This window comes from Hipposideros armiger, unplaced genomic scaffold (genome assembly GCF_001890085.2).
Source record: "Hipposideros armiger isolate ML-2016 unplaced genomic scaffold, ASM189008v1 scaffold_558, whole genome shotgun sequence".
NCBI classification, from domain to species: Eukaryota; Metazoa; Chordata; class Mammalia; order Chiroptera; family Hipposideridae; genus Hipposideros; species Hipposideros armiger.
In genome coordinates this window covers 889,026-896,732 of record NW_017731908.1, presented here as the reverse complement: position 1 = coordinate 896,732, position 7,707 = coordinate 889,026, and the positions used below count along the sequence as shown (strand labels likewise).

General features: G+C 38.4%; 1 pseudogene; it reads right to left on the bottom strand.

The window, feature by feature from the left end:
* Nucleotides 1-238: 238 nt before the first annotated feature.
* On the bottom strand, nucleotides 239-1,112 carry LOC109371272 (WD repeat domain phosphoinositide-interacting protein 3 pseudogene; annotated as a pseudogene).
* Between the last annotated feature and the right edge of the window lie 6,595 nt (nucleotides 1,113-7,707).

Sequence of the window (7,707 nt, the reverse complement as noted above, 5' to 3'; positions counted from 1 at the left end):
TCTACTCGTGCCTTGGTGATTATTCCTTTCTTTTAGTACTGGAAACGGGAAGCCTTCCTTAGAAAAGCAAACAACCACATATGGCTTCAAAGCCAGGGGTCATTGGGGCAGTCCCTCCAGGCCTGTTGCCTACAAAGTCCACGGTGTGCCAGCACCAGCCCCGGAGAAGTCTGAGGGGTGTACTTGGCACTTAATGGAGTGGTCAGCGTGAACGTTGATGGCACACACTTGTGAAGAATCACAGCTTGCCATTGGTCATCTCTAGAAACTGCACATAAATATCCCAGATGTACTCCTTCTTGAAGTTGGATAGGAACGTGTATAGTAGCTACCTTCTGCAGAAATTGAAATGACAGTATTTGACACTGTTCCAAAAGCACAAATGCATGGGGAGCTTGAGGGAACCTGAAATTTGGGTAAACTTCATTTGGAGCTGAAGTATTTCATTAGGAAATTGGCTGACACCACTTTATGCTGTTTATTCCTTTTTCGGATCCTTGACAGCAAAAAATGTGCACTGTGCCATGGTCATTAGATGCACAGAAGTGGAAGCATCCTGACTGAAGCTGATGCAATAGACATTTGCTGCTTGGTATCTTCTTGATAGTTCCTGGAGTCAATGCTCTGATGATGTAGCAGATTATTCTTGTAAGAGTCTCTTTCTCAGATGGCAATTCTGTTCTCTACCAGTGGAGAGCAATGCAGCTTGGAATGCCCTCGTGTGCAGGAATGCCCATGGGCAGCTCCTTGGTGCTGGGCAGGTCCACAGGGTGCACACCACTGGTGTGCTTGCTCAGGAAAGCCAGGAAGGAATCACAACCATTGTGACACAGGCACAAAGACCTTTACTTTAGGGTTATGCAGGTTTTCTGATAATTGTGTGTGCCTGTGACCACCTTCATCTCACCTCAGTTGGACCACCTTGACTTCTGTAGAAAATTCTATTTTAATAACAGATCATTCTAGATTATCATTTTATTGGGAGAGTATTTCAGCTTTTTTTCTACTACAACTAAAGCAAAATGATGCTTGGGGAGACCTTGAAGTAGGGTCAGGCTGCCCAAGGGCCAGAAGTGTGTGCACACCAGGGAGCCCTCTGAGTGCCTGTGCATCCACCTGAAAACTCAACAGGCAGGGCAGGGACACATGATTTTTATTACTATTGCTTTCACTTTATATATTAGACCACAAAATGTTATTGACATTAAATTCTTTTAAAACTCAGATGGTTTGGTTTAAGGCAATGCCAATAGGATTTCTGGGAAACGATCACCACAAGAAGTCTAGTTACAGAAAGTTTTTTCTTCTAATGAGAACCTTTAAGATTTACTCTCTTAGCAACTTTCAAATATGCAATACAGTATTATGAATTATATCCACCATGTTGTACATTACATCTCCATGACTGAATTATTTTATAACTGTAAATCTGTATCTTTTGACTCCCTTCACCCATTTTGCCTACTCCCAACCCTTGCCTCTGGGAACCCCCCAGTTTGTTCTCTATATCAATGAGCTTGGCTTTATGTTGATTTGTTTATTTTAGATTCCACATATAAGTGATATCATATAATATTTGTCTTTTTCTGTCTGACTTATTTCACTTAGCGTAATGTCCTTAAAGTTCATCCATGTTGCCACAAATTGCAAGATTACATTCTTTTTTTATGAATGAATATTCCAGTATACATACATGTGTGTTTGTGTGTGTGTGTGTGTGTGTGTGTGTGTATAATTTTCTTTATCCATTCACCCATTGTTTCCATATCTTGGCTATATGAATAATGCGGCAATGAACATAGGGTTGCATATATCTTTTTGAGTTAGTGTTTGTCATTTTCTTCAGATAAATATGAAAGTGGAATTCCTGGGTTAAATGGAGGTTCTATTTTTAATATTTTGAGAAACCCCATACTGTTTTTCACAGTGGCTGCAGCAATTTACATTCTCACCTACAGTGCATGAGGGTCCCCCTTTCCCACCTCCTAACCACTTGTTATTCCTTGTGTTTTAGATGATGGTCATTCTAACAGGTGTGAGATGGTATCTCATAGTGGTTATGATTTGAATTTCCCTGATGATTAGGGATGTTGAGCATATTTTCATGGATCTGTTGGCCTTCTGTTGTCTTCTTTGCAAAAATGTCTTTTCAGATCCTCTGCCTATTTTTTGATCAGTTTTTTTTCTTTTGCTATTGAGTTGTTTGAGTTTTTATTTTTTTTATATTAACCCCTTATCAGGTATATGATTTGCAAATATTTTCTCCCATTCAGTAGGTTGTCTTTTTATTTTGTTGATGGTTTCCATTGCTGTGCAAAAGCTTTTTAGTTTGATGTAGTGCCACTTGCTTTTGTTGCCCTTGCTTTTGGTGTCAAATCCAAAGAAATATCTCCAAGCTGGACGTCAAGGAACTTACTGCCTATGTTTTCTTCTAGGAGATTTTTAGGACTTACATTCAAATCTTTAATCTATTTTGAGTTAATTTTTGTATATGGTGTAAGATAGTGGTCCAGTTTAATTCTTTTGCATGTGGCTGCCCAGTTTCCTCAACAGCATTTATTGAAAAGACTGTATTTCCTCATTGAATATTCTTCACTTTTTTGTCATTAATTAATATATGCATGGGTTTATTTCTGGGTAATCTGTTCTGTTACATTGATCTATGTGTTTGTTTTTATGATAAAATCATACTGTTTTGATTACTATAGCTTTGTACAATAGTATCATTTGAAATCAGGGAGTGTGATGCCTCCTGCTTTGTTCTTCTTTCTCATGATTACGTTAGCTATTCGGGCTCTTTTATAATTCCATACAAATTTTAGGATTATTTGTTTTATTTCTGTGAAAATGCCATTGGAATTCTGATAAGAGTTGCATTGAATTTGTAGATTGCTCTGGAAAGTGTGTACATTTTAACAATATTAATTCTTCCAATCCACGAGCATGGAATATCGTTCCATTTATTTGTGTCTTCTTTGATTTCTTTCATCAATGTTTTATAGTTTTCAGTGTACAAGTCATTTAGCTCCCTGGTTAAATTTATTTCTAGGTATTTTTTAGTGCAATTGTGAATGAGATTGTTTTCTTAATTTCTCTTTCCAATAGTTCATTATTGGTGTATAGAACTGCAACAGGTTTCTGCATGATTTTTTATCCTGCAACTTTACTGAATTCATTTTTCATTTCTTAGTTCTAACAGTTTTTGGGTGGTATCTTTAGAGTTTTCTGTATATAATATCATGTCATCTGCAAAGGCAGTTTTACTTCTTCCTTTCCAGTTTGGATGCCTTTTATTTCTTTTTCTTGCTTAATTGCTCTGGGTAAGACTTCTAATACTATATTGAATAAAAGTGGCAAGAGTGGGTGTATTAGTTAAGTTTATATGTCAACTTGACTGAATCAAGGGATGCCCAGATACCTTCTTAAACATTATTTCTGGGTTTGTCTGTGAGGGTGTTTCTGGATGAGATTAGCATTTGAACTGTGGACCCACTAAAGTAGATTGCCCTCCCCAGTGTGTGTGGGGGCCATCTTCCAACCCAGTGAGTGCTTGAATAGAACAAAGGGCAGAAGAAATATGAATCCATCCCTTTTTCTGCCCCATTGTTTGTGCTGTGATACTTTATCCCTTCTCCTTCCCTCAGACTGGGATTTATATCAGCTCCCCAGGTTCTCAGGCCTTTGATTCAAACTGAATTATATCACTGACTTCCCTGGTTCTCTAGCTAGTAGATGGCAGGTGGTGGAACTTCTCAGTCACCATAATTGTAGGAGCCAATTCTTCATAATAAATCTCCTTTTATATCCTACTGGCCCTGTTTCTCTGGAGTACCTTAACTAATACAAACACCATAAATAGTCACACTCTTGCACTGCTGGCTGGTATACTGCTACAGCCTTTCTGGAAGTGAATTTGGGAGTGTGCTTCCAAAGCTTTAAAAATAGGCACGCTTTTTGAGATAACAATTCTACATCTAGAAAGTTATTTAGTAGAAGTATCTTTGGATGAATTTATAGGTTTCGCCACACCAATGAATATTTAGTATAGCTTAGAAAACTAAAAAACTGGACACAACTTAAATGTCTAATCCTTCGAGATTTATCAAGGGAACCATTTACCCTTCGAAGCTGCACTATGAAGGCTATTTTTTGACAGAGAAGTGTACTGTTGTATTAGTCTTATGTAACATGAAGTTATAAAACAGAATGTACATATGATGCCATTTTTATACATGCTTTGTTGACACATAAATCTGAATTTCTGTAGAGAATGGAGTTCTGTTTTAAAGTCAAGAACGTAAAAGAGGAAGGAGTAATGGTGAGATTCCTCACAGTAAAAAAGCAGAGCCCATGAATGCCACTGGTTCTATTAGCTGTCACAAAAGGAGTTAAGAAATTAAAGTCAGGAACGCTATTTTAAATGCTGTTTTAAAACCTCATAACTTCCGTCACTTACCTTTTTCAAAAACTGCCTCACTTTTCCCCCATAGTAATTATTTATTTATTTAACAAATATTTTTGAGCTGCTAATATGTGTCAGGCACTATTTTAGGTGCTGGGGCAGAAGCAGTAAAGAAAACAGAAAAAGCCATTGCTCTCATGTTAGCATATTCAGATTCACAGTAATAGACATAAAACAATCAAATATATAATTTGGGTGATAAATGCTATGAAAAAAAAAATTAAGCAGAGGGAAGAAAGCTAGCTGAGATGACAGAAAGGCCAATGCCCCTCTGAGTCATGTGTGTGCTTGGTGGCTTAAGACCAGCAAGGAGATCAAAGAAGGTGGAATGGAGTAAGGCAAAAAAAGAACATGAGCGATAAAAATCAGAGATGTCACTGTAGGCCTGATAACAGTGAGATGAGGGTTAGCAAGGGAATTCTTAAATTATAAAACCTATGTCCAAGTTTTACAAGAAAGCTAGACAGATTCTATGCAACTTGGCTTGTCTAAGGGGAAGGGAACCCCAAGGGTAATGACTACCTACAGGTGAACAAAACAGGGTGAATATTTGAGGTCTATTGACAGGTATGAAAGATATATAGAGGCAGTGTGGGGCCAACAAGTTGGGACTAGGGTTTTCTTAAAACCCAAAATGGCTCAGAATTAATTTGCATGATACATTTATTTTAAATGAAAGTTTATTTTTGAAAATGTGTTAGAAAATATCAGTGGATGTTCTCTCACTGGGTAACCAAGCATGGAGAATAAATAGGCTCTGGTTCACTTCTTTAGTTTCTCTGTTTTTCTTTCAGAAAATATGCATATAGAGGCTTGCAATGGTTTGCTATAGACAAAATGAGTAATTTGAATTTTTCTCCTGGACTCAGAAGTGATCCAGATTATCTGGCAGCTTGACTTCTTCCAGTTTGCATTTAATTTGCATTTTAATACAGTGTCAATAGACATAACTATCTTCTTTGAACATTTTATTCCTTTCCTTTACAGAGTAGTTATTCTGATCAGAGGATAAAATAACAATTTGAAATGAAGTTTCTGATGGAAATCAGGCCAACTGATTGAAATAAATTTAAAAAGAAACACTACCTCAAGATATACGTGTAATAGAGTGAAATGATACACCCCTGCTGTTTCAGAAAATGTGAATTACTATGAATGCTGCCTAAACAAGAGATGAAACTTCAAAATATTGGCATCTGAAAAAAACACAAAGCTTAACGAAGGGGAGAAAAATCCATGCTATATAGATGTGCCACATCCTGTTAACCGTAAATGCCTTAAGATGATTACATATTTATTTGTTAATACATAAAATATTGTTGTGTATATATTTGGTGCCAGGTACTGTGCTTGTCACCAGGATAACTCAGTCTAGTAGGGAAGGGTGGTAAGTGAACTAACTGTATTATAAACGCGTGATGAAGGAAGTAAGCACACAGGAGTGGGAGGAGTTACTGTAGAAACAGGAAAGGCTGGAGAACTGAGAGAGGCTTCTTGAAAGAGATTGATTGGAAACCCAGGAAATTAGGATTTGAAGGATAGTTTAGCAGGAAGTTCCTTGAAAAGGGGTCAAGGGACCTAGCTTTCAATATGAACTCTGCCACTGACTAAACTTATGACTTGAAAGGTGATGGGAAGTATGCATGAAGGGAAGACACAGGAATAAGGATGCTATGAAAGTAAAGAATGCTTGACATAGCTGGGTGACAACTACTGAGGGTCTCGAAGAATGTGGTTGTAGTCTGTTGACCTGCTATGCCTGGGAAGCTGCTTATCCTGGGTTTCTTGGATTCAAGAGAGGTAGTGCTGGAAACTTTAGTATTTTTCCTGCACATCCTCTATTGCCTATGGACTTTTCCAACTCCTCCCTAAGAATTTCTATGAAGAAAGTGTGATCTAATCCATTGGTTGTCAGTGTGTGGTCCCAGAATCTCCTGCAACATGATCACCCAAAGTCCTTATTAAAAATGCAGACCCCTGGGTCTTTCCTCCAGGTTGCTGAATCCAAACATCTGAAGCTGGAGTTGGGATAGCTGTATTTTAACACCTTTATTAGGTGATTTATTTGCACCAACTCACTCTTGTCTACCCATTCCATCCTCCCTTCATTCAAAGAAACTGGCACCTATATCTGCATTTCCAAACAGGGACCTTGGGATTAAAACCTATGGCTCTCAGTTCCCATTTGAGTGTGTTTTCCACTCCACTGTGTAATTTCTCATTGATCCTGCAACTTAACCTTATTTGGTGTTTCTAGAAATCACACAGAATAATTCTTACGTTAAGTTGTTAAGCAAAGTGGAAATTTAAGTTGTGTATACTGTAATACTTTCATCTGTGAGCAAAAATATTCATGGCAACACAATGAAATGCTAGTTGTTTTTGCCTTCAAAGGGTAAGATTGTTGATTTTATGCATCTCTCTCTTTTCCCATAATTTTCATCCTCTAAAATAAGCACATTTTTATAATTAAAAATACACGATAACTTAATTCAACCTGGAATAAAATTAAAGTTGAAATGCAAAACCCATACGTGACCCCGAGAGAACTCTCAAAGCCCCTGGTAAATTGTGTTTTCAAGGAGATTTAAGGAAGGGTATTTGTTGGCTCTGGCCTCCCACTTGGTAGAGATATGCTCAGTGATATCTGATTTCATTTGATTTCTGAACATTTCCATTGATCGTTAAACTTTGCCGTACTTTTTCTGAAAAAGTAAGTCATCAGAAACTGACTCAGAGACACAAAGGGTTGGAATGTTTCAGTTTGGGGGACGAATAAAAATGACAGGGAGCAGCATTTGTTCGCTTCTAAAACCCTGTAAATCTTCTTTATGAGAAATTCTGAAGGCAGCCTTTAAATTTTTTTTTATTTTTATTTTTTAAAGATTTTTATTGGGGAATTGGGGGGATGGGAACAGCACTGGGGAATCGGGAAGGGGAACAGACAAGTTGCTGTTGTTTTTTGTTCTTCAGTCTAGTTGTGGAGGACGTTGCTTCACTGGCCCAAGGTGGCACCATCATTGCACTCTTCCCGGGCAAGGCAGATCAGTTGCCGGCTTCTGGACGGCCGCTCACTGCGGCTGCTGGCCACTCACGCTGGCTGCTGGCTACACACGGTAGCCCACGGCAACCCAGTGCCACAGGGGCTGCAGCCTATGCCGTCGCCGGCAACACACAGCAGCCCAGCTCCAGGTCGAGCTGTTGTTCAGCATCTTAGCTGTAGAGGGCAGTGTCACTGGCCCTCA